At 49.2% G+C, this 27,958-nt stretch overlaps 1 protein-coding gene and 1 long non-coding RNA gene across 14 annotated transcripts in view; one reads left to right on the plus strand and one right to left on the minus strand.

Annotated features, from left to right (window-relative positions):
• Pitpnm2 (phosphatidylinositol transfer protein membrane associated 2) overlaps positions 1-27,958 on the plus strand; it is a 132,360-nt gene that overhangs the window by 44,226 nt on the left and 60,176 nt on the right. The window contains exons 1-2 of one of the 13 annotated variants that reach the window (XM_060382355.1): positions 15,675-15,941; positions 26,165-26,313. The exons of 9 other annotated variants lie outside the window; for them this stretch is intronic. The gene's annotated coding sequence lies outside the window, so the exon portion shown is untranslated. Of the gene's footprint in view, positions 1-13,545; positions 13,600-15,674; positions 15,942-26,164; positions 26,314-27,958 lie in introns of those variants that run through there. 3 more of the 13 variants (XM_060382354.1, XM_060382353.1, XM_021652743.2) reach the window with 3 other exon arrangements.
• LOC132653687 (uncharacterized) lies at positions 2,103-16,276 on the minus strand. Its single transcript, XR_009591483.1, has 2 exons — positions 15,921-16,276; positions 2,103-2,906 (listed from the first exon to the last, which is right to left on the minus strand). It is a non-coding gene; the product is annotated as an uncharacterized LOC132653687 (long non-coding RNA).

Below are 27,958 nucleotides of genomic sequence, written 5' to 3' on the forward strand. Positions count from 1 at the left end.
CTTCTTGTGCTGTAAAATGTGAATCCTAAAATGTCACCCACCTGGTGTGTATGCAGTTTTAGATCAAACAAGCCAAGACAGGTCAGGCAATAAAGCTGGACTCACTGGCCATTCAGCTGACCCTTTCAGGAGCTGGTGATACAGACAGAGAAACCAAGGCTCAGGAAAGCTGTGACTGATGAGAGCAGAGGAGTTGGTTCCTGGCTAGGTCCCTTGCCTGCTGAGATCCCCATCTCTTTCCCTGAGTTATAGTAGAGCAGTTAAGAAGAATGGGAAGAATCATCTGGCCAAAGATCAGAGTCCAGCCAGATGACCTGAGCAGCCACTCCAGGCTCAGTCTCTTGGTCTGCACAAGTGGCTGAGCATACAGTCCCAGCCAGCTTTCGCTAGCACTGAATGGATGGCTGCTGCCTGATTCCCTCCTTAGGCACTAAGATTCGATATGGTGCTAGCACCAGAAGGCTGGGGAGACTGTGAAACCTCCTATTTCCTTTTCCTTTCCTTCCCGTGGCCTGATCCCTGCTGGCCCAAGTTTAAGGATGGAGCTGGGAGAAACTTCTCCTAGGCTCAGGGGCAGATCTAGATGAAGTGTGGACACATCTGCTGCAGATTGCCATTCTCCTCCTCAGCTGTCTGGCCTGAGACTCCAGGACTGGGCTTTGACAGAGCTCTGTCTGGTCATTGCAGATAGAGGTTGTGATTCATGGTGCTATGAGGGAGAGGAACTCTTTCAATTATCAGCTTCCCCAATTTCTTGTTTTATGGCCAGATTTGAAGGCAACTGTTTGGATAATGTCCCCAGAGTACTTAGCTAGCTTTCCTGGGTCAGAGAAGATGATCGAGACCTCAGTGTCATCAATGTATGAGCCAGATACATCAGATTTTAAGCAATGGGGGCAAGCACAGGCCTTGGCAGGCTGCCTTCAGGCATACCTGAGGATGCAGTCATGGTTGCCTCTCCTAGGAAGCTTCCTCTGAGCTTTCTGAGCATCTGGATGGATTTTCAGGGGTTCAGATCCCCTGGACCACTTTAGTTCTGTCCCTTTCAGACTAAGCTGCTGCTTTGAGCCTAGGTCACCTCTGTAAGTCTGTGGTTAGCCTGGGATGATGAGCTTCAAATAATACAAGTAGTTCTGAAAAGCTTTGCCAACCATGAGTGATGACAGATGCTTTTAATCCCAGTGCTCAGGGAGGCAGAGGCAGGCAGATCTCTGTGAGTTCTTCGAGGCCAGCCTGGTCCACAGTACAGCCAAGTCCAGGACAGCCAAGGCTACACAGAGAAACCCTGTCTCAAAAACAAACAAACAAACAAACAAAACAACAACAACAAGAAAAAACAAACAAAGAAAGATCAAGAGAAAGGCAGGAACTACCTGGTTCTACTGTCCAGGCTGGAAGCCCCGCAACAGAAAGCTGGGGATGTGAGGATGTAGCAGAATGGCTCCTAGCCCCCCTGGCTTTCCACATGAAGCCATCCCGCAGTAATCTCTCACTCGGCTGGAGAAGAGGGTCTTGTCTCGTAAGTTGAGTAGCTGGTCCTAGGTAGGAATGCGTCTGGCCAGAGAATTGTCCCAGGCCTGCTGGCTCTGTGTCATCTCACACTCTGTCCTAAGCCCCACTGACCTTGCCTCTCTAGCCTCTGAGAGACTCTTGGGTGGCCTGTGCTGGTAGTAAGTGTGGGGGTGAGAGATAGCTGAGCCTGCCGAGTGCTGATGACTGTACAAGGCATGTCTTTGCTTGGGTGGACGTTGGTCGTCGCTGTTACTTCCAATCATTCGTGTTCATTGGCAGTTCAGCTGTATGTGGGGTATGAGAGAACCAAATACATGGGGGAAGCATCACACTTCTGTGGATCACATTCTGGACTCCACCCAGATCATTCCACAAAGCTGACACCTTTGTGTTCTCCAGCCCAGTGCCAGCCCCAGGTGGGTGCTTCTGAGGTGTGTGTGTGTTTGTATGTGTGTGTGTTGCTTTCCTGAAGGCAAGAGGAGAGAAGGGATGTGGGGGTTGAGAATCTCTCCCCAGAGTCACCTTCAGCAGTTGCCCTGAACTTGTAGATGGTTGTCTAGGGCTAGCTTGTTATTTCCTGCATTTAAAAATAAGCATTCTAAATCAAATATTTATTTAGAATAAATATTTAAAAATACTGAGATACAGTCACATACCACACAATCTACCCATTAAAAGTGCTGATCCAGGCACTGTCTAAAATGTTCTGAAATAGTCGACTTTAAAACTTCCATCACCTCACAAACTCCGTTTCTCTCTAGACCCCCTGCCCCAGGCAACTACAGTCTGCTTCCGTCTTCAACAGCTTCCCCAGCCTGAATGTTGTATTGAGATAAATTACTATAGTACCTTTTACTCTGACATCTGCCACCGAATATGATATTTTCAAGTTTATCCACTTAGCATGGATCAGTACATTATTCCATTTTTATGGCTGAGTTGTATTCCATCATATGACCAGGCCACGTTTGGTGGCCAGTGAGTTTCTAAAGAATGACTCTACATCTTAACACAGTTCTGAGTTGGTGAGGGGATGAGGGGGTTGGGGGAGGGGCACTGATGGGGAATGTAACCGGAAGCAGCTCCCCAGAGGCCCTTAGGATCAAATTAGAGGCTGAGCCTGGACACTGTATCCTTTCTTACATAGTTGGTTGACAGGGAACACTGGTGGAGACTGTAAGGATGGGGGTCTCTTGGGTTGCCTGGAGGTTCTCATTTTCTCTTTCCAGGACTCCGGGAGATTACACAAATGGTGAGGACAGGGCTCATCCAAGGCAGGTCAAGCAGGAGGTCACAGCAGGAGGTAGGAGTCCTGGAGCCTCTTCAGTTTCTTCCTTGAGGAGGCTCTGCTTTGAAAAGCAAGTCTGAGGCCTGGAGGAGCCTTGCAGGCCGATCTGGAAATTGAACAAAGATTAGAACCACTGTGATTGATAACAGCCTAGGGGATTAGAGGAAGGACAATTAAATATTTGTTTAATCTTGCTTTGGTTGTCTCTTTTCCAACAGTGACTACTAACTTTGTAGCATTGATTTTGGGAGAATGGGGTCCTTTTAATGGCCCTTTCTGCTAATTCTTAGGCCCAGAGGTACTATAGGGGCTTCAAGGAGTGACCTATTCATATCACCGTCCACACAAGCTGAATGCTGAGGACAGAGCTACTTCACCCTAGGGATCCCTTAGCCTCCAAAGCAAAGCAAAAGAACAAGGAAATCAGAGAAATGGCTCTCCCTGGCAAGTGCCTCACAGGGGCCATTACTCGCAGCAATGTTTCCCTTGCAATCCATCCACCTACAAGACAAATGAGAGAAGAGGACACATGTGCGCAGCCTCACAGGTTGTAGGTAGACAGGACAGCTTAGCCCTTTCAAGGTCAAGGTCACCACCCCAGATGGTGGCCTATCTTCTGTGAGAAACTTCAGGCTAGTGACATGAAGCCCAGCAGCCAAGACTTCTGTGTGGCTACGCACAGTAGGGAGGTGCCTTCCCTGTGTGAGTCAGCGTGGCCACCTGAGAGTGGTAATGTCTCTTCACAGCTATCAGCAAAGCTGTTCCTAGTGCTTGCTTTGCATGTGGCACACCAGTGTCCCAGTCTCTGGAGCTAGAGCTGGCTCCCTGGGTAAATGGTGGGCCAGCTTTTGACCTCAGCTGACTCTCAGCATGCAACAGAAGAGTAACTTGCATCCCAAACCCTGGGGCTCTGGATGGAGAAATTAGATTTGTAGATCTGATTGCTTCTTTCTTCTCATGAGCAGTATAAGAACAAAGTGGGGAAAATGGAAAGCCTCAGCTGTGAGACCAGGAGGCTCTGGCAGCTGGCAGAGCCAATGCATTTGTCACCTGGGTACTGTACCTCTGAGAGGCTGTAAATTGCACACCCCATGAGGTGGCACCTGCTGCCACAGGTCAGTCAGGCACCTCAAGCAGGTGGCCTCCTAATGAAGTGGCCTCAGGACAGGGACCCTGCTGTGAGGCTAGGCACCTCTGCAGGGGTGGGGTGGTCAAATAGAGAGAGGAGGTGCTCCTGGCTGTTTCTGTAAGGCCACCTGCGGCTGGGCAGCCAGGCCATGGAAGCAAGGGAATGACTGTGAGTGATCCAAGCCCTTGCTGCTTCTCTCAACCACCTGTATGCTGTATACTTATGTACGTCTCACCACCTAGCTCACTACTAGGTCTGTCTGGCCAAGGAAGCTGGGCAGGGGCCAGAAGGAGTCTTGACAGTCATGGAGGAGGGAGGCAAATCAAGACACTTAGTTCATTTACAAAATATTTATTTGTGTGTGTCTGTACAGTTCATGGCCAATGTGTAGAGTCAGTTCTCTCCGGTCATAGGGGTCGATGGTTTCACACCCAGGTCTTCACACTCAGGCTTGCTGGCAAGCACCTTTACTACTGAGCCATTTTGTTGTTCTGAACTACTGGTTCTTGAGGAACAGTCCTGTAACACAGCTGCATTGCTGGCTGGGCCTCTGGCTCCCTTTGGAGACTCAGTTGCCCAGAGGGTTGTCATTGGGAACTAGCAGAGACAGGACTGCCTTTAACAGCCAGTGGGACTCAAGGCAGTTAGTTACCTTCTCTTAGCTTTGTGTCTGTGTCTGTAAAATAGAGATAAAGTACCTGTCTTCAAGGGCTGTCTGCAAGATGAAAGGAGACAGGTTAGGTCAAAGGTTGGAGCACAGTATGGCCATGCAGTCGGCATCCAGGATCCTGCCTCCTGCCCCCATGGACACCCTCATATGTTGTCTCCTCCTACATTGAGAAGCTAACCTGTGTATCTAGTAGGGTGTTGCAAGTGACATGGTGTCACTTTTAAGACAAAACTAAAAAAGACAGTGTTGTTTCCACTGTTCTTTCTCTTGGATCATTTGTTCTGGGAAGCTGCTGCCTTACGTAGACTTTTAGGAAGCTCTCTGGAAAGCTCTGGAATTCTGGTGAGATACAGAGGTAGATTCTGGCCATCAGCCTTCACCTGATGTCAGTCACATGAGTGGTTCTTTTAGCCCCAGCCAAGCTTTCAGATGACCATAGTAGCCCCTGCCTTGGTCCACTTGTTGTGACTGGGTGAGTAGCCCAGAGCAGAACCTCTAGCCGGGCCACTCTTGTCTTCTTAATCAACAGAAGCAGTTTGAGGTAGTGAGTGGTTGTTATCTGAACCATAATTTGGGGGAGTGTGCTGTCTGACAGCCATTGAGACCTTGTCCAGGACTCCATACCTACCAGCTCCCTTTCTCCTAAGCCTGAGGCTCCTTTGTTTCCACAGCAAAACTCTTTTATCTATTGACTGCAAAGGTGCCTTTGCAGCAGCTCTGATATGTACCTGCAGGTCTTGATGGCCACAGTAGGGTTCCCATGCTTTTGCTGTATCCATGGCCTGGAAGCCTCAGCTATGCCCCTGCCTCATGGAACTGGCAGCTGTTGGTCTGCATCAGAGGGCTGATGAGGGTGTGAAGGATTCAGCCCAGTCCTAGAGTCCTAGAAATTCCCAAGTGATAGGGGGTTTTTGGCCCTGTTGGATAAATGGCTATATTTGGGGGTGAAGCAGGAGGTCTGGCCCTTGTTAATGTGGAGGGGAAAGTCCTCTTCCACCCTGTGTCCTTCTCCCCCTCAGCTCAGCCTGTAGGCCACCTGAGATACCAGCCTTTCTGCCTGGTTTCTCACTTGGTTCTCCAGGCCCCACCACCTCAAACCGAGCTTCACAAAGAAGTAGACAGCTAGATAGATGTGCCCTTTTAGGTGCTTCTAAGCCTAGCTGGAGAGGAGGCCTGCCTTCACTGGAGAAGCCTGAGAAAGACAACCTCTAGTGCTCTCAGCTTCCCCACAGCCCTGCTGCCCCAGCTCATTGCACCTGTTTAAGGATGGCTCAGAACCAGGCAGCATGGGCACTGTGGCTTGTGTGCCTACAGCAGCAGCTCTCAAAGGCTTCTCTTACGTGTTGACTGCCTTTCATAGATAGTATTCATTTTCTTAACCATGTCTGGATACCTGCTGTGTTTTCAGGCATCAGCTATGCCAGGACGAAGGACATGTAATTCCTGTCTTGCTTTAATGGACCTATAGACAGTGCATCCAACAGTGGCTGACATTTGTGACACTTTGTGCTTTAGTGACCAGGGTGATGGACAGTGTTGGCCAAGGGAGACAAAGGGAGAGAACACAGAGGCCAGATGGAGAAGTACATTTCTGGAGCAGGCAACATTGTCACAGAAGTTATACTGCATTTAGTTCTCTGGAGGACCCCGAGTTCTTATCACTGTGCTTCATGCCTGTGCTACTTTAAGGCTTGCTTGAAGGGCATCTTGTTTAAGCAGTGTGCCTGTTCCTAGCTGCTTTCACCTAGAGTAACCTTTCCCCTGAGTTTTTCAGAGTTTTTGCTAGGATCACCTGTAAACCTTCTTGGGCTTGGTGCTTTTTTGAGGGTGGTGGAGGCAGACAAGATCTTTGTTTACCATTTAAATTATTTCACATTTGCTTATTTAAGCTCTGCATTATTTCTTTCACCCAGAAGCACTTGTCACTCCCGCCTTTACTCTACCGCCAGTTGCCACCTCCTAAGGCCACCAACCAATGTTTTAGATGCCACTGCTGTGTCAGGTGTATTTTGAGCACTGGGGATTGATCAGGAAGCCACATGAAATCCCTTCCTGAAATAGACTCTTTGATCATTGTGGTGGCTTGAATGAGAAAGGCCCCCATAGGCTCATATATTTGAATATTTGGTCCCTAGTTGGTGGAACTATTTTGGGAAGGATTAGGTTGTGGCCTTGTTGGAGGAGATATATCTCTGTAGGTGACCTTTGAGTTTTGAAAAGCCCAAGCCAACCTCCCCTTACCCCTCCCCACCAAATGCCTCCAATTTGTGGATAAGCACTTAGCTGCTGCTCCATCATCATGCCTGCCTTCCTACTTCCTTTGTCCCCACCATGATGATAATGGACTCACCCTGTGAAAGTGTAAACAAGCTCTCAACCAAATGCTTTCCTCTACTAGTTGCCTCAGTCATATCTCTTCACAGCAATAGAACAATAACTAAGACAATAGTGTAAATGCAGGAAGGAAAGCAGGCAAGGGAGGGAGGGAACAGAGAGAGGTTTTAGGTAGGGTGGTTGGAAAGGGAACCTCTGAAAACCTATATAAATTTAGGAAGTTGTGTAATAGCCAGGAAAGCAGCAGCAGCAGCAGCAGGGGCAATGGTCCTGTGGTAGAAGTATGCTTAGAGAGTTTGAAAAGCAGGGAGACTAGAAAAGAGCAAGAGAAAAAAGGCTAGAGGAAGTGATGAGAGCCAGGGTGCCATCCTGGGGGACTCAGGTCATGGTGAGGACTTTGGCCTTGATTCTAAGTGTGAAAGGGAGGCTTTCTAAGTTCTGAGAGGCTTTTGAAGCAGCAACATTATTTCCTGTGCATCTCCATCTTGACTTGCTGACAGTGGGCCCCTCATGGGAGCAAGAGGGTTAGAGGGACCCACTTAAAAGTTGTTTGCAGTGCCCTGGGAGTGTCCAGGTATTTCTAGGGACTTGCTTGAAGGGCCGCCTAGCACCATTGTACCAGGTTGGAAGCATGTGCACATAGAATCTTCTACCTGTGTGAAAACCCCAATGTCCCTGGACCTCAGATCTTAGAAGACCTCAGAAGCCAGGGTAGTGGAGATCTTCCCTCAGGACCCAGTCCTGGCTCTGAAGGAGTTAACTGTATGCTATGCTAACCTAAGCAGCTAGCCTAGGGGAATACAATATGGAGCTCTTAGTCCTGACCTTAGGGAGAATAAAGATGCACCAGGCCTGTCTCACCACCCTGTGGGGTTCCCAGGAGACCTGCATTGAGACCTTTCCCTCAGGCTTCCTGAGGCTCATGCAGTCCCCATGTTAGAGCTGTGGAAGTAGTTGGGGTCAGCCTCTGCCTGCTCTGGGCTTCTCTGTGCCCCTTTCCTTCTTTGCTTCTCTTAATATGTGCTATGGAACAGGACTGACCAGCTTGGGCTGGAGGACTAGAGCAGAGAGTGAATCCAGATTAGTCAATTCAATTTGAATCATCACCTCCTAGCTGTGTGACCTGGGGGCAAATCACTAACCTTTTGGGGATTTGGTTTCCCCCACATGCAAAATATGGAGCAAAGGATCAAATCAGTTGTCAGCCATAGGAGTGTGGCCCATGGCAGCCCCTGCCTCTGGCCAGCCTTGAGTGATTAGTGTTACATGGTGGCCTTCTTGAGCTTTCTGGGATGACTGCCTTGATCCTCTTAAGAAGAACATTCCTGCATGATGGGGAGATTATGGTCATAATCCATTTGCCCTTACCGTTTATGACTTGACCAATGCCCTGCCATATGCTAAACACCATTTGTGTGTCATTTGTGTAGTCCTTGAAAAGCCCAAGAGCTATGTATATACTCTCCCACAGTGTAGAAGAAAATCTGAGCCTTAGAGGATGAGGGAACTTGCCAAGGCCCTGTAGCTGGTTAACAATAGTGCCAGCCCTTGGCAGTCCTCTGTGAATGGCCTCTCTGCAGCCAGGAAGAGACACAGAACTGAGTGCTTGTCACAGGCAGTCTAGGATCTGGGTCTTCTGCCTTTGCTCACAGTGTCTCTTTCCTGGCCCTAGTGACCCTCATTGCCTCTCTCTGACTGTAGATGGCCGAGAGGAGTTCTCTGTAAAAACACAAATAAACAAAAGAAGCAAATTATATAACATTTGGGGCAGTGCATTCCAGAGAGGACATGGCCAGTGCACAGGCCCCCAATCCCTTCCAAAGAAGGTATCTCCTGGGCCTTTCAGCCCCTGCCTGTCCTCTGGCATCTGGCGTGCCACAAACTATCAGAGAAACGGAATCTTGGTTCGGGGACACTGGCCAACACAAGGAGCCAGTCCCAGATAAGCAAGGGTCCTGCAACAGTCACCATGGAGTAGCTGGCCCACTTGTGTTTCCGGATGGCATTGGAGAAGTGGCCTTCTGTTGTCTTGTATTTTTACAAGACATTTTTATGTGATGTAAACTTTCCATGCTAGGAAAGTGCACTTGTAGGCACACGTGTCATGGTGAAGGGACTGCATTCACCATGCTGTGTGGCATTATTCTGCTTGTTTTCAGAATATTTTTATCTTTCCTACAGACACTTTACCCATTAATAAGTTCTGTGCCTTCCCATACTGAGCTATGGATGTCCCTCTTGCTGGGCAAGCCACATGAATGGCTCATGAGACATGTGGCCTTTAGAATATGGCTTCTACCACTAGGCAACATGTTTTCCGGGCAGGTTCATGTTGTTGGGATAGACTTTTTTGTTGTTTTGTTTTGTTGTTGAGACAGGGTTTTCCCCTATAGCCATGGCTGTGCTGGAACTTGCTCTGTAGAACAGGCTGGCCTCGAGCTCACAGAAATATGCCTGCAGCTTGGGGTAGGCATTTAAAAACAGGCAGTTTCTGTGTTGTGTCACTGAGTGCAGCAGGAGAGAGAAAAGAAGGTGAGGTCCTGCCGTCTGTGCCATAATAGGTGGCAGTCACTCACACTGCCCCTACTTGGCCTCCTCAGCTCTGGGTTCTAGAGAGGAGCACCTGGAAATCAGTAGACCCTGTTCTGCTCTCCTTACTCCACAGTGTGCTACATGCTTCATAGCATCCTAGGGTGTGTACTTAAATGCTTCCCATCTGTGAAATGGAAAGAGTTTTCCGTGGCCTGATTGAGCTGAGGGTAAGCCCTGTGTGCTAGTGTGAAGGTGTGGGGGAAGGCTGGCAGGGAGTCTTATACTGTGATTGTCTTATTTATTAAAAATTAATTGAGGGGCTTTGATGCATCCGGACTTGAGAGGAGCTGACAGGTCATGTGGTCTCTGAAAGCACAGGACTGGTAATCCATTTTAAAAAACATTTTCTTCTTCTTTTTAATTTAATGGAGGAAATCATTAGCTGGGAGATTGGTAGCACTGATTTATTTCTGTTTTGGGGAGGGGGGGTCAGGAGAGAAGATCGCCTCTAATTGCTGCTTGTTCTAGAAATACGCCAGCCAGACATTCCCATCGGCTGTGACTGCTGGGTTCTGTGGGGGATTGCATCACACTTTCTTTTTTTCAGACCCCAGAGATAGCAAGAGGTTCTCAGAGTGCAGGTGGGTGGCCCTGATGTCAGCAGCAGATCTTCACAATAGTAGCAAAGCTGCTCTTGGTGCACAGGTCCCTCAAGAGAACCTGAGCAGAGTGCAGTGTGTAATGCAGTGTGGTTTCCCCAGATAGCCCATGTCCAAGACTACATTCCCAGGGAAACAGGAGCAGGACCCCCCATCTGGGAAAAAGGACTACGTGCCTTCTCTGGGGCTCATCCGGTTCCAAGGGGAGGCAACCGGGTTCTCCCTAAAAATAACCAAACATGCAAACAGCCAAAGAGTGCAAATGTTTTTCATATCTGTAGGCTAGATCATTTAAAGGTACAGCTGTCCTTCCACTGTCACAATATGTTTGTTTCTCCTAGAGCAGAGAGTAACTTTGAGGTGACCTGGGTTTTATAAGATCCCCATCTTCGAGCACCCCAAGTTGAGGTCTACCTTGGCTGTTTTGCAATGCCTTCTCCCAGGGGTCACCACACACCTGACTCGCAAAGGCCCTGAGGCCCCATCACAGGACAAGAGGTGCAGGCAGGCCAAGCCAAGTATGGCCACATCATGAAGCCACCTAGATACAGAGGTGGGGTCCTCCCGACTTCAATTTACCAAGTCCATCCAGCTCAGAAAAAAAAAAAAAAAATAATGGGTAAAGTAGTTCTCAGAGAGAGAATAGCTATAAATAGCTAGGCAGGATGTGGAAAAGGTGAGAGGCGAATTGCCACTAAGATTGTGGGCCCAGCTGCAGAGTAGGGCTGAAGGTCTAGCCCTCAGCCTACCCAGGCTGTTGCCCTGGCCTCCACTGGCTCTGCTCCTCAGATGAAACGTATGTTCCAGGCACTTCCTGGTCTTCCACTCCCTTCTCTGCCGCACCCTATCCTGGTGGCTGCTGCTGGAGGTTCCTAGGCACCTTTACATTGCAACTGGGACCCTTGCATGATGGCACTTTAATCTCAGCACTCAGGAGGCAGAGACAGAAGCTCCAAGCTAGCCAGGGCTTACAGGGTGAGACCCTGTTGAAGAAACAAAGCAAATAAACATTGTGATTAGGAATTCTTAGTTCTCTAGACACTTCTCTCTGGATATGCCACATCTGAGAGGAATGCCCTGAAGGGGCCAACTGTCTGAGAGACGCCATTGTGAACCTTAGGAGCGAGTCCTACTACACTGAACATGGCCACATCTTAGGGGTAGCGGGCTTGGGCTTCAGGGCAAGTGGCTATGTCGTTAGTTAGGACCAGGAATTAAGTCTCATGTAACTCAGGGCCTGGCACACAGACCAGCGAAACGAAATACTAGCTCTGCAGCTTCTCCATCCATCTACCTGTCATTCATTCAGCCATCCCAACATCCATCTGTTTCCCGCTCACCTATCTGTCCATTCATTCAGCCATCTGTCTGTGTATCGCCCATTATTCATCCATTCAAAACGTTTGCTCGGTGCCTGCTGTGTTCCAGGTATTCTCACAGGCACACCCTGGGATACAGCAGTGAATACAACCACCCTGGAATCCTCTGTTCTAGTGAGACAGACAGTCGGGTTTTTATTTGGTTGGTTTTGGGTTTTTGAGTCAGGATTTCTCTGTGTAAGCTTGCCTGGCCTACAAGTTCCGGGAACTTGCTCTATAAATCAGGTTGGCCTCGAACTCACAGAGATCCACCTACTAGATTACATCCCAAGTGCTGAGAACAAAGGCATGTGCTGCCCTGTCCAGCATGCCAGACTGTTTTAGAAAGGAACATGCTACAACAAAGATGAATTGTTAAGTGAAAGAAGCCAAGCATAGAAGGACAATGGTGTCATCCCATGTGCTCTAATGATGCCATGAAGCAGTCACTGGGTCAGATCCATAGAGACAAAAGCAAAAGGGAAGTACCAGGGAGGGTGTGGAGTTACCATTTCATGAGTGGGATCTGCTTTAGGAGATGAAAAGGTTGTATGGAGGGCTGCATAGCCATGCTAATATCCTGAACCAGCATTTAACAAGCTATCAGGGTAGCAAATGTTAACATTTACCATCTTTTGGAAAGTAAACACACCAAAGAATAGTATATAGTATATTAGATAAGGTTGATGCCGTGAGAAAAGTGAGAGGGTTGAGGGAAAGCCAGGGTAGGAGTCAGGATTAACTAAGGAAGTAGAAGGCCTGAGCAAAATGTGCTTATGCAGAGGAGAGCAGGAGGAGGTTGTGCAGGTGCAAATACCCTGAAGGAAGAGATGGACCCCAGTCTGGACAGCACAAGTAAGAGGTGTGGAGGTCACTTGGGGATTTAAGCTGTGGGAGGCAAGGTGTCCCTACAGGTTTGTGGTGAGTCTCCTGGGCTTTCTGCTACAGGAGCGTGGGAATCTGGGAGGCAAGGAAAGGCTTTGCAAGAAGGGAAAAGGCCTATCCTCAACAGCACCTGGTTAGAGCAACAGGAGTTTGACAGTCGCCCCTCAATGTCTGAAGGCATTGGTTCTACCAAATTGAGTCAGCCCCCTTCTGCAGAAAGCAGAGGACTGCATCCGACCTGTGACAGTCCTCCTGGACACCTCAACTTGTCTCTCTAGATTGTATGTGGTGCTGAACACTGTACAGCTGTGGGAGGAGCTTTCGCACTGCATCATTCCCACAAAGATCTGTTCCACCATCCCATTCAGGGAATTAGCAGCAAGAAAAAAGGTCTACACATGCTCAGCACAGACACAGTTCCTTTTCCTCAATATTTTCCATTTCAGTCTGTGGTTAGTTGACTCTGGAAGTGGAAACCACAGAGATTGAGGCCAACTGTGCCTTGTGGCTGTGCCCTATTTGTTGGAGTCTTCATGGCCACTTTACTGTCATCATACACACACTAGGCAGGTTCAAGTGACTGGGGATAGGATGGTGGTATACTCTGTTTCTCATCTTTGCTGCCTTGACTTTGGAACAAATAGCTCTTTGCCTGGCCAGCACTGGAAATCTCAGGAGAGTGAGCTTGTGCAGCTCTCTAGGCCAGGATGGCCATAGGCCTGGGACCAGCCTTGCTGGATGAACCTGAGAAAGCAGCCTTACCTTTTGAGTGTGTCCTTATGCATCTGCAGAGGGAGAAGGCAGGATCGGAGTGTGGTCTGGGTTACTGTGAGACCATCCATGCATTGGGAGTCTAAACAGCAGCTGTGTGAGGGGCCATCTCCTTGATCATCTAACGTTCAGCCTAGCCAGGCTGCATAGCCACCCAGGGTTCTGCCATTGCACGGAGATGGTAGGGAAGTTCCAATCCTATAGCCTCTGCCTAGCCATTCCGGGGATGACCTCAGGAGTTGCTGGGGGATACGGGGTGAAGGGAGTGGTTCTAGAACAGGACAGAGAGGAGGATCTAGGTCTGAGGTTCAGAGACTCTTGTCATTATGGAGTCTAAGGAATCTACTCTCCAGCTGCCATCTGTTTGGTTCCCTGAGAGCCCCACCACATACCCTCTGTCCTTCTAGATAGGCCTTGGCCCAGGCTGAAGACAGAAGCCTCCTCACACCCAGACAGCTGAGGTAAGTAGAGAGCAGAAAAGGAAAGATAAAGGTCGAGAAACTAGGTTGTTTGTTTCTTCTACTCTTAGAGCTTTCCTGTCCTTGGCAATCACCACAGCTCCGTGTAAGTCTTTGATTTCAGTTGTAAATAAAAGCAAAACAAAATTTCCCACCATTTCCCGCCAGCACTAGCCACAATTTGAGTCTCAGTGGCCACCGTGGGACAGAGAAGACTGAGACCACTTGGAGTCTTCTGCCTTCGTCCCCATGTCAGGCACTGGTGAGCTTTGCTTATTGGAAAGACAAGTAGATAAACATTCGATTTGGGGTCTCTGGGACTTGAAGCTTAGAGACTAAATGCCCAGAACACTTCCTTGAGTTTTGGATGGAGGAATGGGCAGAGAACCCAAATGTAGAACTAATTCACATGTCCATCCTGTGATGAGTAGATACGTACAATGAGGTTTGTCTAATCAATAGAATATTATTTTGCCATGAAGGAATGAAGCACCCTATAGTTTACAACATTGTATGAACTTTGAGAGCGTGATGGTAAGTGAAAGAAGCCAGTCCCAAAGGGTTGCATGAGCTTTGTAATTCCATTTGTATGAAACACCCAAAGCAAGCACGTCCGTGGACAGTAGATTAGTGGTGGTTCAGGGGCTAGAGAGAAGCAGTAAAGAAATGGCTCTCCCGTATGTTTCCTTTGGGGGTGATGCAGATGTCCGCGGCTAGATAGAGGTGGTAGTTGTACCACACTGGATATACTTCATGCCACTCAAGTGTACGTTCTTAATTGGTGAAAATGGTAAATTCTCCATTTTAACAATAGAAAAATAAATCGGATGGTGGATATACATGTTCCTTATAACATTTTTATTTATTTAAATGCTGGAACATTTTCATAACAAATTGTCGGAGTGGGGCTAGGAAGAGAGAATGTTTTCTTGGCTACAGGCTTTAGAGACAGGGTCAGGCATGGTACCCCTCAGATGTTCTCTCAAGAGTAATAGGCCTGGGGGCATTGCTGTTGGCTCCAAGCCCTGTCTTAAGGTTTGCCAGCCAAGTACAAGGGGAGGCAGGGTATTGGCTGCTGCTTCCATGCTTCCACCTGGAGCAGGAAGGACACAGTGTCCACAGCATCAGCCTTCCCTACGTTTGCCGGCCTCACAGTGCCCCAGAGTACAGCTTGGAGAGAAAATGGTCTTGTCTCAGTTTGTGCTAAGGAAATGAAAGCACAGAGATGTGACCAGACTTGTAATGGCCCTGTGATCTCCAGAGGGAGAAAAAGACTCCATCCAGGCCGGGCTTCTGCCCTCCCCCAGACACTTCTGCAACACGGAGCCTGCCGTGAGGCTTGGGGCAAAGCCAGTCCTGCACAGTGGGGTTTGCACAGCAGTTGCAGCAAGGTTGGGGTGGTGTGCAGGTGGGAGATACAGCCCATTGTGGGCCTGGTCCAGGGTGCCCATGATATGGTTCCTTCTTTAACAGCAGGTGCCCAGCAGCCTCCCATCTTGGCTTCCTGCCTGGGTGGCTCTGGGCCACAGAAGCCTTCCTGTGGGTGGGCATCCCCTCCTTCCTGAGAGTGGGAAACTATGACTCAGGGTTTGGTAGCTGAGTTTTAGAAACAGGAGGCAAGGATGGAGAGGCAAGGCTTCTAAAAAGCCTGGGGAGGGGCTGGTTCCATGTTCCTGGGACTTTGACCTTGGTTTCTGAGTGAACAGCATGAGGTTAGAAGCATAAAGAAACAGATTCAGGGTCCCAGCTGAAGGGTGGATGAGCAGACTGAGTCAGGGAAGCTTCTTGAGCTTCCCTTTTCCTCAGGGAAGGTGTGACAGAGGGCTGTATTTGCCTACCGTCCAGCCATGCCCCACCCTGCCTTGGTGCGCAGGCCAAGGCCTGTTTGGGGAGGTTGCCACAGCAGAACTGTGGGATTGGCTCTGCTGACGCCTTCCCCTGGCATATGGCTCCTCCGCCCGCCTTGAGCTCTGCCAGCAGCTCCCCTTTCTCCATGGCAACTTAGCTCAGTGGTCCCAGTGGAGGAGAGAGAATCAATTCTCCCTCCTTCCCGCCCTCCTGCTCCACTCCCCACCCCTTCCTCTCCCGCTTGCCTTCCTCCTTGCCTCCGTTGTCCCTGCGTGGTGGCTCCTCATACAGCCAGGGGACTGTGCTGGCACTTCCAGGCATGAGCTGCCTGTAGTGCTGAGGGCTGGGGGCCGCTCTCTGAAACCTGCACATGGGCAGCCAGCAGAGTCTGCAGGATGAGGCTGCCGAGCCGGGCCCTAGCCAGCGCCTGCTGCGTAAGGCTCCAGCTCTGGTACTTTGGTGCCCCTTCCCCTTACCTCATGTTGGCTTCCTGAAAGGTAATTTTCTGCTTCTTCTTGAACATGTCTCAGCCTTAGGGTAGGTTTATTAGTGAGGAAGTTTCCATCTGTTTCAGGGTCTGTTTGCTTTCTCTCCGAAAAGCCGAGATGGAGGGAGAGGCCTGGCCTGGCCTGCCGGACACTGCCTGTCAGGGCAGAGTTGGGGTATACAGCTCCTCTCCTGAGTAGCCTCCAGGGTTCGGAACAGTGTGCTGCTGCACTTCCAGTATTGCCTGTGATTGCTAGAGCACACACAGTCTGCTTTCCTAGAGCGTGGTGGCACCAAGGAAAGGAGGAAATTTAGAGGTGCTCACGTGCCCCCCAGCGGGCAGAGCACTGGCTACAGGCTGCCTGGCTTTCTGACTGACTAGTCCTTTATCCTCTGGAAATGGGTACTCAGTGTGGGAATGTTTCATCCTTCCACCAAGATTTCAAGAGGGTGTTATCAGGAGACTCATCTCCTGGCTGACTTCAGGTGGACTGGCCCTGCTGGCATGTCCTGTATCCGTCTTCAGACACCCGTATTGGCTTAGAATTATAAGACTACTGCCTGGTGGGTAAACATTCTCCGTCTCTTTCTAACCCTGGCAATGGTATTCAGAGAAAGAGTTGGTGATGTTGACCCCTCCACAGCCCAGCCTAGGGGGCAGGCAGCTCCCCCAGTGCCCCTCCTTCCTGTGCAGCTGGCAGTGGAAAAAAAAATCCTCGGTTGTCAACAAGAACATCTCCTGTGTTGATGGAAAGTGAGGGCCGAAGATCCCAGATTTAGCACCCAGTTCTTAGAAGCTACAGGCTTGAATGGTGTCTGCGTGTAAGCCCTGTCTAATCTTTAAATAGAAGAACGCACACCAAGTGGCCCTGTGTGACTCACAGGGAGCATCAAAGTGTGCTATGGTCTCAGGGAATCCATATCCAGTTCTGAAAGAGGTACAGCTCAGGGAGCTGCCTGCGGAGGACTTGGGCCATTCAGGTGTAGGCATTGTCAGTGCTGTGAGATCGAGCTGAGGCATATGTTAGCTCTCCAAGTGACTAGAAGATAGTAGGACTCAAGATTGTGTTGATAAGTCAGGTCATGGCCACCTGATAGTGCTCTGTTTCTATTTCCACATTCTCCTTGACAGAATGCTTTAATAATGGCATCAGAGCCTGGACAGCAGCTCGGGGTCTGTGTAGCTCAGTGGCTGACTGTATCTCCTTCATGACCCTGTTCTTTTAAAACTACGTGAGAGCCACCACAGACTCTTGTGTTTCTCATGCTTCCCTCCTGGTCAGTAAAATGGCCCCGATGGGCAGGCCAAGGAGTGTGTGTGTCTGCATCAGTAGAGCTTCCAGGCTCTGCGTTCACCAAGACCCTTCCGGCATCTGGCACTGTGCAGGCTTCTCAGTGGCATTACCCACGTCTGGGTTTGTTGGCTGGCTGTGAATTCTGATGGGTTTACGAGCTGATGATGCCGGGAAGGCCATGCGCTGGTTTTGTTTTGTATGTCTGAGAATGGAAAATATGATGTGACACGTAAAGGCAAGCCCTCAAGTACAGCTCCGTTCTCATCTCTGCTCTCAGCTTGGGTGGGAGGCTGGTCCAGTGCTGCCACCGCCACCGCCGCTATCACAGCAAGGGTCCCTCTGTCCTGAAGTCTTTCATGCTTTCCCAGGACCAGCCAAGCACCCATTTGGATCACTCAGTTGGCAAACCCAGAAAGGACAGCCAGAGCTGAGTTCAGGAGAGGCAGGCTCTACCTCCCACTGCTTGTATCCCAGGTAGGCCCTTAGTGCCACCCTCCAGCCCTGCCTCCTCCCACCCAAGTCCTTGCTTAGTGGATGCTCCCAAGTGTAATTGTGATTTCAAGATCGCACATAGTGCTAACTTACTTGAAAGCATCTTGAGGAGCTGCAGAGGGTGTGAGAGCAGCTTGGAGAGGTGGGAACCCTGGCTGCCGCTGGCTTCAGCCAGCGAAAGTGTGGAAGGCTCATTCCAGGAAAAGTGGAATAATCACTGTATTGGCTGGCTTTCAGGCAGTGAGTGGTTCTTTCTTCTTTAATTTGACAGGAGCGCCGGGATTCAGGGAAGGGATGGTGGGAAGCCGGGATCCTGTGGCTCACACAGACCTCATGAGGCCCTGGTGTTGTAGGGGAAAAGTTTGACGCTAGGTTGACCACTCAGGCCATGCCCAGGGAGGACAGGCAGTTCTGTCCCTGTTCAGGGATTCTGGGGCTTGGGACGGCATCTATCTTGGGGATGGGGGTTAAACCTCTGTCCCCACCTAGGGCATCCGGTGCACTAGTCTCTTGGGAGTGTTAACTGAATGACCTCAACTGTGGGGTCACCCCCACATCCCCCCATGCTCTTGTGATTTCCTTGAACACACATACATATGCATCCACACACACTTACACCCTTGTGCACTTACATACATGTATACATGCACGTATATATGCGCTCTTGTTCATCCCGTTCTTGTGAGTACACACACACACACGTACATATCCACACATGCGTAAGCTCGAACCACACACAAACATGTGTGCCCCTTCTAGCAGGAGCTCATGTATCTGTTGACATTCAGCTCATGCTTGTATGATCTTAATAACTGTTCTCAGCACTGCCAGGATCACACAGTTGTGCCTTTACTCATGTCTTTTCGGCTCACTGTCTCACCTGGGTAGGGCAGACTGTCCTTGTCCACTTCTAAAAGAGAGCCTATCCTCTTCTCCTGTCCCTCTCTTCTTATCCTGTACGACATGTCTGGGGAGTTACAGAGACTGGCATGTTCTTCTGCAGGAGAAGCATACAGATTCTCACTCTTTGAAGGTCTCCAGCCCTGAGGGAAGGGGATTGTCAGAGCGACATTGATCAGCTTAAGATGTGCTGAGATGCAAGCCTCTGTGCGTGGTGTGTATGTGCAACTGTCTGGTGTGTGTGCGTATGTACTGTGTGTGCATCTGAGATGGTGCTGTGTACATGGTTTGTGATGTGCCCGTGAGGGGGTGTATATAAACGTGGGGCCTATGCTTGAATATGTGCTTGTTTTGTGTATAGCGCATGTAAGTGTGCGGCCTATGGAACATTTACATTGCGTGTATATGAGAATGCATGGGTGCATGCATTTATTTGTATCCAGTATGTGTAGTCAGCATGTGTGTGTATTTCCTGTGATATGTATGATTGAGGCTGTGTGCATGTGTATATTTTGTATTTGTATGACTGTGGTATGGTAGGTAGGAATATGTGCATATCTGTGGCAATTGCCTGTATATTTGTGGCATATGTAGTGTGTTTTGTGTTTGCTTGTAAGCTATGTTCAAGATGTGAGTCTGTAGTATGTTCATTGTATTTGTATTATCTGATTATTATGTGTATCTACAGGGTTCTGTGACAGTTTGTTGCGTTTGTGTTGTTATGTGTGTGAATGTGAGGGTACAAATGTGCATATGTATGGTGTATGTAGATGTCATATTGGTGTTGTGTGTACATGCATGTGGTTTGTTACATGTAAGCGTACATATAAACACATATGTGGCATGTTTATGTGTGATGTGTTATGTATGTACATGTATGTCTGTTTATGTATGTGTGGTATTGGGGTTATGTGCATGTGGGTCATGTACTAATGTGTGATATGATTTGGGTAGCATGTTTGTATATGTACTGCAGTATGTGCAAGCATGTGTGTATATGCTCATAAATGTCTAGTGTTCTGTGAGCATGTGGGTATTTGGTAGTTGATGTATGTGTGCTCGTGGGGTATTTATGTGTTATGTGTAATATATTGGTGTGTGTGCAATGTGTGTCTGTCTGTGTGTACATGTATGTCTCTGTGTACTTCTGCATTGCTCATTTCTGAATGTCTAGGTATTCTGTGTTTCTATCCCTCTTCCATTTACTGGCTCAGTTTCTAGAGCAGCTCTGGGCAAATGTTTTTGGAGTGATGGTCCTGTAATCCTATTGATCATTCACTGCATGCGTACTGTCATCATTCATCTCTTTGATTTATATGCAGATACCCCCTTTCACATACTCACAAGCCATCTTAGGGTCTGGGCAGCCTGCACTGTGAAGATAGAGCCAGAACTGGGTGCTCTTGACTAACTTATTCGTCCTTTACACATGTGGCTGCTCTGTATGGTGGGACCTTGGCTCTCGATGAAGACCAGACCTGGCCCTTGCCTTGGGAGGAAGACTGCATGGGAGCAGGCTAAGCAAACAGGAGGGCAGCCCAACAAGGCAGTGCTTTCCTACCTGGCCTCCCTTTCCTCCAGCCAAGCTGACTGCGGAGGCAGCGTGGGGGTAACAGTGGGCGGGATCCCTACCCTCTCACTCATTCACTCATTCACTCACTCCTGCCCAGGGTACAGTTCAAGACTCAGCTGTGAAGTAGAGAATAGAGCACATCCAGATACCTTCTCCTCCAACCCCACCCCACCGCCCGTTCTGCTATAGACTCAGTATAATTCTCTTTGAAAAGTTATCCCACGGGCTGGAGAGACAGCTCATAGGTTAAGAACATTAGCTGTTCTTCCAAAGGTCCTGAGTTCAATTCCCAGCAACCACATGGTGGCTCACAACCATCTGTAATGAGATCTGGTGCCCTCTTCTGGCTGTGCAGACATATATGCAGACAGAACACTGTATAATAAATAAATAAATAAATCTTTAAAAAGTTATCCCACAATCAGGAAGACCATGCATTACAAAGTCTGTTTATCTTATACTAGGTTCTTAAAAATATTAGTGGTTTATGTGGTGGGAGGGGCTGTGTACATCAAAGGACCTATGCCTCAGTTTCCTGCCTGTAACATTGAGATAGCATGGTCTGCTTCACATGCCTAACATTCAGCACTGATGCGAAGTCTTGGAAACGGACAGTGCGTTTTCAGCAGTGGTGGAGGTGGTAGGGCTGTTGTAGACAAATCATTTCAGTAGCTTCTTTAATGGGCTGGGATAGATGATACACCCTTTAGACATACACATAAGGAGAGGGCACAGACATAAAGCAGACAGTGCAAAAGGAGAGTAATTGTCGGTAGATATGTGGGAACTCTTGTTTTCATTTTATAATTTTTTTTGAAATTTGCACATTATGAAAAAGGTGTTTTTTTGTTTTTTGTTTTTTTGTTTTTTGTTTTTTTTTAGCCTTAGACACTTGAGGACTCTTCCAAAAAGGTTGCTAGAATGTGGGGTAACACGGAAGTGTTCTCAAGGAATTCACTAGAGGCCAAATGGATAAAAACTGTAGGTGGACGTGCAGCCATGGAATGAGGTGAGGGAGCTGTGGAGGACAAGGACTGACTGCACCTTCTTGGTTACCAGCGTGAAGCAGTTTCTTCTAAACCTGAGAGCCTCCAGGGCCTGGCTCTGTGGCCCAGAGTGGCCCTAACTGCACCTTTTCACATGCTAGGTGAGAGGAAGCTGGACTGTACACAGGAGTCAGGACTGGGTGCTCGTTTGTTTGTTTATTCTTTTGTTTTGGGGGATCTAACAAGCAGTAGTAGCTTTCTCTGTAAGGTGAGCTTTGTGGCCCTCTCATTGCTGTAAGCTCCTTTCACATGAATGCCCAACCTCAGAACTGTGACAACTGTTAGAAGGGAGCACTAGGACCACAGATCCAGTCTGGCACCTCCGCTCTGTTCCATGGGACCTTCTCTGAGCTGACACTGTCCCTTGACAAAACCAGGCTTGGTGGAAATGAATGAACTGTAGGAAAAGGTTGGGGCCCCTGTTGGGGGAGGAAAGGGACACCTAACCAGCTTAACTCGTCCGTTTTTCAGCAGCCACCCATTCCTTGCCTTAGCTTTGCTACCTTGTTGCTATAGTAAGAATACCCCTCACTAGTTCCAAAAGCAGGGCTGAAGGAAGAGAAGCAAATCCAAAGGCCCTGTCCTTGTCCCCACTCTGCCATCAGCCTGCTCATGAGGCCCTGGCCTCTCTGAGCCTGTTTCCTGGTTTACATGAAAAGCTGTAGAGGACAAAATGCAGAGCATCTCTGCAGAAGACTTTCTTCTATGTTGGTGCCCTTTTTGCCTGGCACTGCGTGCCCTTGTAATGTTCACAACTTTCTAGGTGTGAGCACATCACCCAGGCAGCCTACGGCTGTGAGCAGGCTTTGTCAAGGCCGCTCAGGCAGGGAGTAGGGATTAGTTAATTTTAAAACATTCTTGCTACCTTGTTTCATTTACTTAGGGTGTGGGATGTGCTGCTATTCGCTGAAGTCCTATCTCTGGGATGGGGCTGGACAGGGCTCCTGGGATGGGGGTGGCCTGGGATATGGGGACTGGGCCGTTTGGGTGCAGGAACTTCTTCAGACAGTAGGAAGCACAAAGTGTGGCAGCTACATAGACCCAGGTTTGAGTACTAGCTGTGTCAATCATGTGACCTGTTGAATCCCATTGTACTTTAGCTTCCTGATGTGTAGAACAGAGTACAAATCCCTCATGCTGGGTGCAACTCCAGGTCTCTCTTTTCCTCATCAAAAGAGGGGTGCAGGCACAGGTGATGATTTCACAGGGCTTACCTCCAAGTGTCCACTCTTGTCAAAGTTTGTCCTAGTATTGAGGCTAGGACAGTGCCCCCCCTAAAAAAAACTGTTTGTACCTCACCAGTACAGACTCTACTGTGTTCCCTAGAACAGACTTACCTTGGGGTGAGGGGTAGCATTGGTCTTTCTCCTCCATTCCAGGATTCAGGAAGCAGCTCTGTGTCTTACTGCTGGAGCTCAGGTATAGCCACAATGCAGAGGAGGAGCCATCAAAGGCCCAAAGAAGGGGCAGAGGCCAGTAATCATACGTGAGTCCCTGGCTAGCAGCCTGGGAATGCTTAGAGCAAAGGGGTGGCTTTCCTGTCCCCCACTCTGCTATTCACAGCCCCTGTCTTTACATTGCAGTCCAGTATGCTCCTGCCTATTTGCTCCATGGTGCCCAGGTCAGGCCTGCTAGAGAGAGAAACTAACACAGAAACCCAGGGAGCGTTTCCCAAGTCACACGAGGCCACAGCACTTATAACGTGTAGGCTGGTTGGGTCCAGAAAGGGCATATTGCTGCTCAGCCCTCAGAGATGCCCCTAGTAGCTAGCTTGGACTAAAGAACCAGTTGGTCCCTTTGAGATGATATAGATGGGCTCAGGCCTAGGCTCCTCGAGGTCCTCCTTAGCAAGGGCCTGGCCTTCTGTGAGCCAGACTTAGCACAAAAGTGGATTTCTTTAGTTGCCCTGCCTAGGGCTGCAAGAGGCCTCTCTGCAGGGACAGACCTTTCTTGCTACCCATACACATTCAGTCGCCCTGAGAACACCAGCACCTGGAAGTGATGGCAGTGCTGCTGGCTGTCCAAGCCTGGGGCCTGGGGTATGGCCCTGCACAGACCTAGCCTGTAGACTGCTGTTTGGTGCAACCTCCCGTTTTTAGCCTGGTAGCATTTGGGGGCTCTCCAGTGGACCCTGCTAGAGCAGGACCAAGACATGGTTGTCTCTCTCTCCCATGCCCATCTCCGTGTGAGAGAGGAAGCAAGCAGAGCTTCTGGAATCCACCTTTCTACCTCATGTTGGAGATTCATCTGGCCTCCAAGCCCAGGTACCACCCACTGACCCTGTCCCCCTGCAGTCTCCAGGCTGGGTCTCACACCTTGGGCTCTTTGGGCTTGGTGCCATCTATTCATTATGTAGTATCCAGTATTCAGGTTAAGGCCTCTCTGCCACCTTACAGTTGTGTATGGTCAGCTGACTTTTATGGCCTGTGACATGGTTAGGGCAGACAGCCAAAATTTATTCCATATGGGTTATAAAGTTGAGTGATCTTCCCAAGGTCAGGGAACAGGGTTTGGAATTAAAATCATTTTTCTAACTGGTATTTATTGAGCAACTACTCCGGCCAAGCCCTGGGGAACCACTTTGAATAAGGCTCAGGGCCTGAGCTCAAAGGCAAACACATGGCCAAAGACTACACCAATAGCCAAGAGCAAAGTTGGCACCTGATGCCCAGGAGCCAGGAAAGGGTAAGGAAGTGCTCCCTGGACAGACAGATCTGCACTGGCCTATGGGGTCAGTGGCCTTGGAGACACTGGGGCTTGGCTCTTGTGTATAACCTTTCCAAGCCCGTCTTGCTTCTGCTGTCTCCATCTGTACATGGAAGAGGATCCAGATCCTTGCTGTCATTTTTCAGCGGTTTCTCCATCACCCTGGGGAGATTTGTTTAAAGCACAAGTTGCTAACTCCCTTGCAGATGTGATGCAGAGAGCCTGGGAGGGAGAATCAAAAGAATGTTTTTGTTTGTTTGTTTTTGCCTGCATTTATTTGATTATTTGCATGGAGGTGGGGGGCATGAGTGTGCAACACTTGTAGAGTGTGCTACTACTCTATGCTTGTGGAGGTCAGAGGACAACCTGAGGGATTCAGTTCTTCCCTTTCACCTTATGAGTTCTAGAGATCAAACCCTTGATTGTTAGGCCTGGCTGCTCAACCGTCTCACCAGCTCAGGAGCCTGCATTTTAAAGAGGCTTACTAGAAGCCAGGTGCGGTAGCACACACCTTTAATCCCAGCACTGGGGAGGCAGAGGCAGGCAGATCTCTGAGTTCGAGGCCAGTCTGGTCTACAGACAACCAGGGCTACACAGTGAAACCTGTCTTAAAACAAAACAAATACAGAAGAAACCCAAAAACCAAAAAAAACCTCACAACAAAAAAGAGGCTCACTAGGTACACTAGATATTTCTAAATTCTCTGATCCAAGCAACGCAAGACTCAGCTGTCCCACAACCCTTTGAGACCTTGTGGCAGCCCTGACCATAACTGTTGGCGGGGCAAACCCATGTAACTGAGGGGAGAGGTAAAGGGCCCATCTTGCTGCAGCGTCCTGCCACCCGCCAGCTGTCAGAGAAACCTTGCTAGTAGTCCTAAAGCTGCCCAAAGCCTTGACTGTTTATTGCCTTCCCCGATTCTGAGAGGTTCCCCAATCTGGAGGCAGGCTGATAACTCGAAGGTAGGGGTGAAGTCTGTGTGGCTCAGGCAGCAGGTGAAGCTTGCCTTTCTCCTGGAGTTAGATCTGAAAGCTATTTGTATAGGCTGGCTCACATCAGGATTTTTGGCAATGTCCAGCCTGGCCTGACCACGCAGAGGCCTTCAAAAGGCCAGGGTGGAGAAGCAGGGAGAGCAGAGGATGGCCAGCAATCAGCACCCGGTGGGCTGGGTGGCCAATTCTTAACAACCTGAACACAGACAGGCTTCACATTAACATGAGAATGCTCCTTAAGTGCCTCAAGTTAATTGAACTACAGCCCTGGTAACAGCCCAGCAACTGGCTGGCTCAGTCCTGCTTAAGTGCTGAGGTTGCTAATCACAGTTAGATCAGCAGTGGTCATTTCCCCCAGTGCACTCAGAGCAGAAAGACTGGTTGGTGGACTTGGGTAAGGCCAGGGTGTATGTTGTCTCTAGCCCACAAGCTGGGGCTGTGTGCCGTGACACAGTGCCGAAGCTGGTAACTTAAACTTTAGAACTGCATCTCACCACTGCTCTATCAGAAGTCTGAAGTTAGGTGTCTCTGCATGGCCATGAAACCTCTGCCTGTTCTGATGCGTGCTCCCCCTCCCCCAGTTTCTTCCTGCTTCTGGTGGCTCCAGGGCTTCTTCAGCTTGTGGCTGCATCACTTCTCTCTGTCTCCGTTTTCACATGGCCTCCACTTCTAAGACTCCCTGTCTTCTCTCCCTTTTTCCAAAGACACCAGTAGCTAATTACAGTTTGAGCCCACTCTAAATCCAATGTGATCTTATCACAAAATTGTCTTGATTTATTGTTTGCAAAGACCCTAATAAGATCCCATTCTGACATCCCATGTCAGAGATAGTGGAGAAATTCTCTTATACCTAGCAGGCAGAATGTACCCAAAGGATAAGGGTATTGTACTGGCTAAGAAACAGTGGCCTGGTAGCTGGTCCTAGGAAACAGATCAGGGGCTTTTAGTGGCTTACTGTCCCATCACTAGCTAAGTTAATTTGCCTCCAAGAATAAAATCAGAGAGACCAAGAGAGGGTGTGCCATTCAACACCTCCATCAAGTTGTCTCCCAAAAGAAAGATCCAAGGTAACTGTAAAGTGCTGACAGGAATCTGGTTACAAGGAGGCAAACATAAGAGCTTTCTTGTAATACCTGTGGGAGATGAGCAGCCTGTCCCAGAGAGGTGGCTGAGCCCCTCTTGCAGAGTAGATTTGAAAAGAGGATTCCTATCTGTCTGTACCCCTCCCAGAAATTCAAGCCCCTCCTGACAACTGCTGGATGACGCCAGAGGCTCCCAAGACCATCGAAGATAGTGGTGGCAGAGCCAGCCTCGGATCCTGAGATCTTCACTGCAAGCCTGGCCCAAGCTCTTATTCCTGGCTCTTTTGTGGATTTAAGGTTTGGGAAGTATGACCACAATTACTTAGTGTCCAGGGCATTAACAACCACAGGCCCTGTATACTGGGCCCCACTACACTGTTGAGCATGACCTGCTGAGAGACAGCTGGGGCCCTCCTGTTCTACTCAGGTCCTCCTGTTCTGAAGCCCAGCCCCTCAGAAGCTACTCTTTCTCGGGTTGACCGATTCTCAGAATGTAGCTCTGATATCCTGAGCTGCTGGACTGGCACCTGACATTGGCACATTTGTCATGTGCAAAAGCCCAGGCCTGTGTCAGATGAGGAACACCATACACCTCTTGGCAGTGAGAGTGATGATGCCCTCCATATATTTGCCCATGGGCTGGGCTGAGGAGGAGGCAGATTCTACTCAGGGTTCATCTGTGTTGTAGCCTGTGCGAGAATATCTCCCTGTTTAAGGCTGAGTCATATTTCCTTTCATAGATAGACATCTCTTTACTCTCCCATCAGTAGACATTTAGACATTTCTCATTTTCTGGTTATTTCCTAATCCAACCCTGGAGTTTCTGGAGAGCCTGGTAAGAAAAATACAGGGCTGGGTGTCTGGCAGGGCTAGTTAGACCTTGAAGCCCCACATAGTGCCAGTTAAAGACTTTATTCTAGAGAGTTCTATCAATTCTTTCCTCTCTTCGCCTCTTTCTTTGCTGCCTGAGGCCTTTTTCCCATCCAGGAGATAGTCACAGCTTGCTGAGAACCTCTGCCCTGCTAGAGCCAGCTGCCTGCCACCAAGCCTCACACCCACTTGCAGAGTGACCTGGGGCATGTCCTTTCCTTTCTTTCCCCAAGCCCTCTCATCTGTCAAAAAGACATAATCATCTGTGACAGTTTGTGTCAGATGCAAACACACAGATGCAAAGCCTGGCCCTTGGTTCTCTCTCCTCTGCTGCCAGACCTTCCCCCATTCCCCATTCTGTCATCACAAATATTGCTAAACTTCAGCTCTGGGTAGGACACTGCCCTTCACCCCGAGAGCTAAGAGCAGCAGCTTTTGCTCCGCTCCCCTGTGGCAGTGCTGCTGGCGTGAGGACTCTCTGTCCCTTCCTCTTCTGATTCCTTAGATGCAGCGCAGTTCTCACAGATTGGTTGGGCAAATGGTATGGCCTCAGCACTCTGGTCACACAAGAACGGACAAGTGCTTTGTTCCACTCTACAGGGGCTTCAGTTGTCCTGGGTATCCAGTGCCTGTGAGACAAGAGCTCTAGGTGGGCTACCCTCAGAGGTGGCCCTGATCCAGGAGGGGAGAGGAGGGCACTTAAGGACAGAACTGGGCAGCAGGCATTAGTTAATCTTCAGGCATGTGCCCAGTACCTACTCTGATAGCCTCATAGTGTTTATTCCCTAGTTCGTAAGACCACTGCTGTCCCTACACACAGAGCAATTAAGTGACTTTCTCAAACACAGAGCTTGGGACTGGGCTTGTAGCTCAGTGGTAGAGTGCTTGCTTAGCCTATACCAAGCTCCTGGGTTCCATTGCCAGGAAAACACACACACACACACACACACACACACACACACACACACAGTTTACATCTGACTCCAGTCTTTCCCACAATGCTTTGTGACCTTCAACTCAATTTTTGTTTGCTTTTTTCCCCCTGCACTATCCTTTTTTCAAGGTGGGAGTG

The sequence above is a fragment of the Meriones unguiculatus genome, chromosome 4, assembly GCF_030254825.1.
Source record: "Meriones unguiculatus strain TT.TT164.6M chromosome 4, Bangor_MerUng_6.1, whole genome shotgun sequence".
NCBI lineage: Eukaryota > Metazoa > Chordata > Mammalia > Rodentia > Muridae > Meriones > Meriones unguiculatus.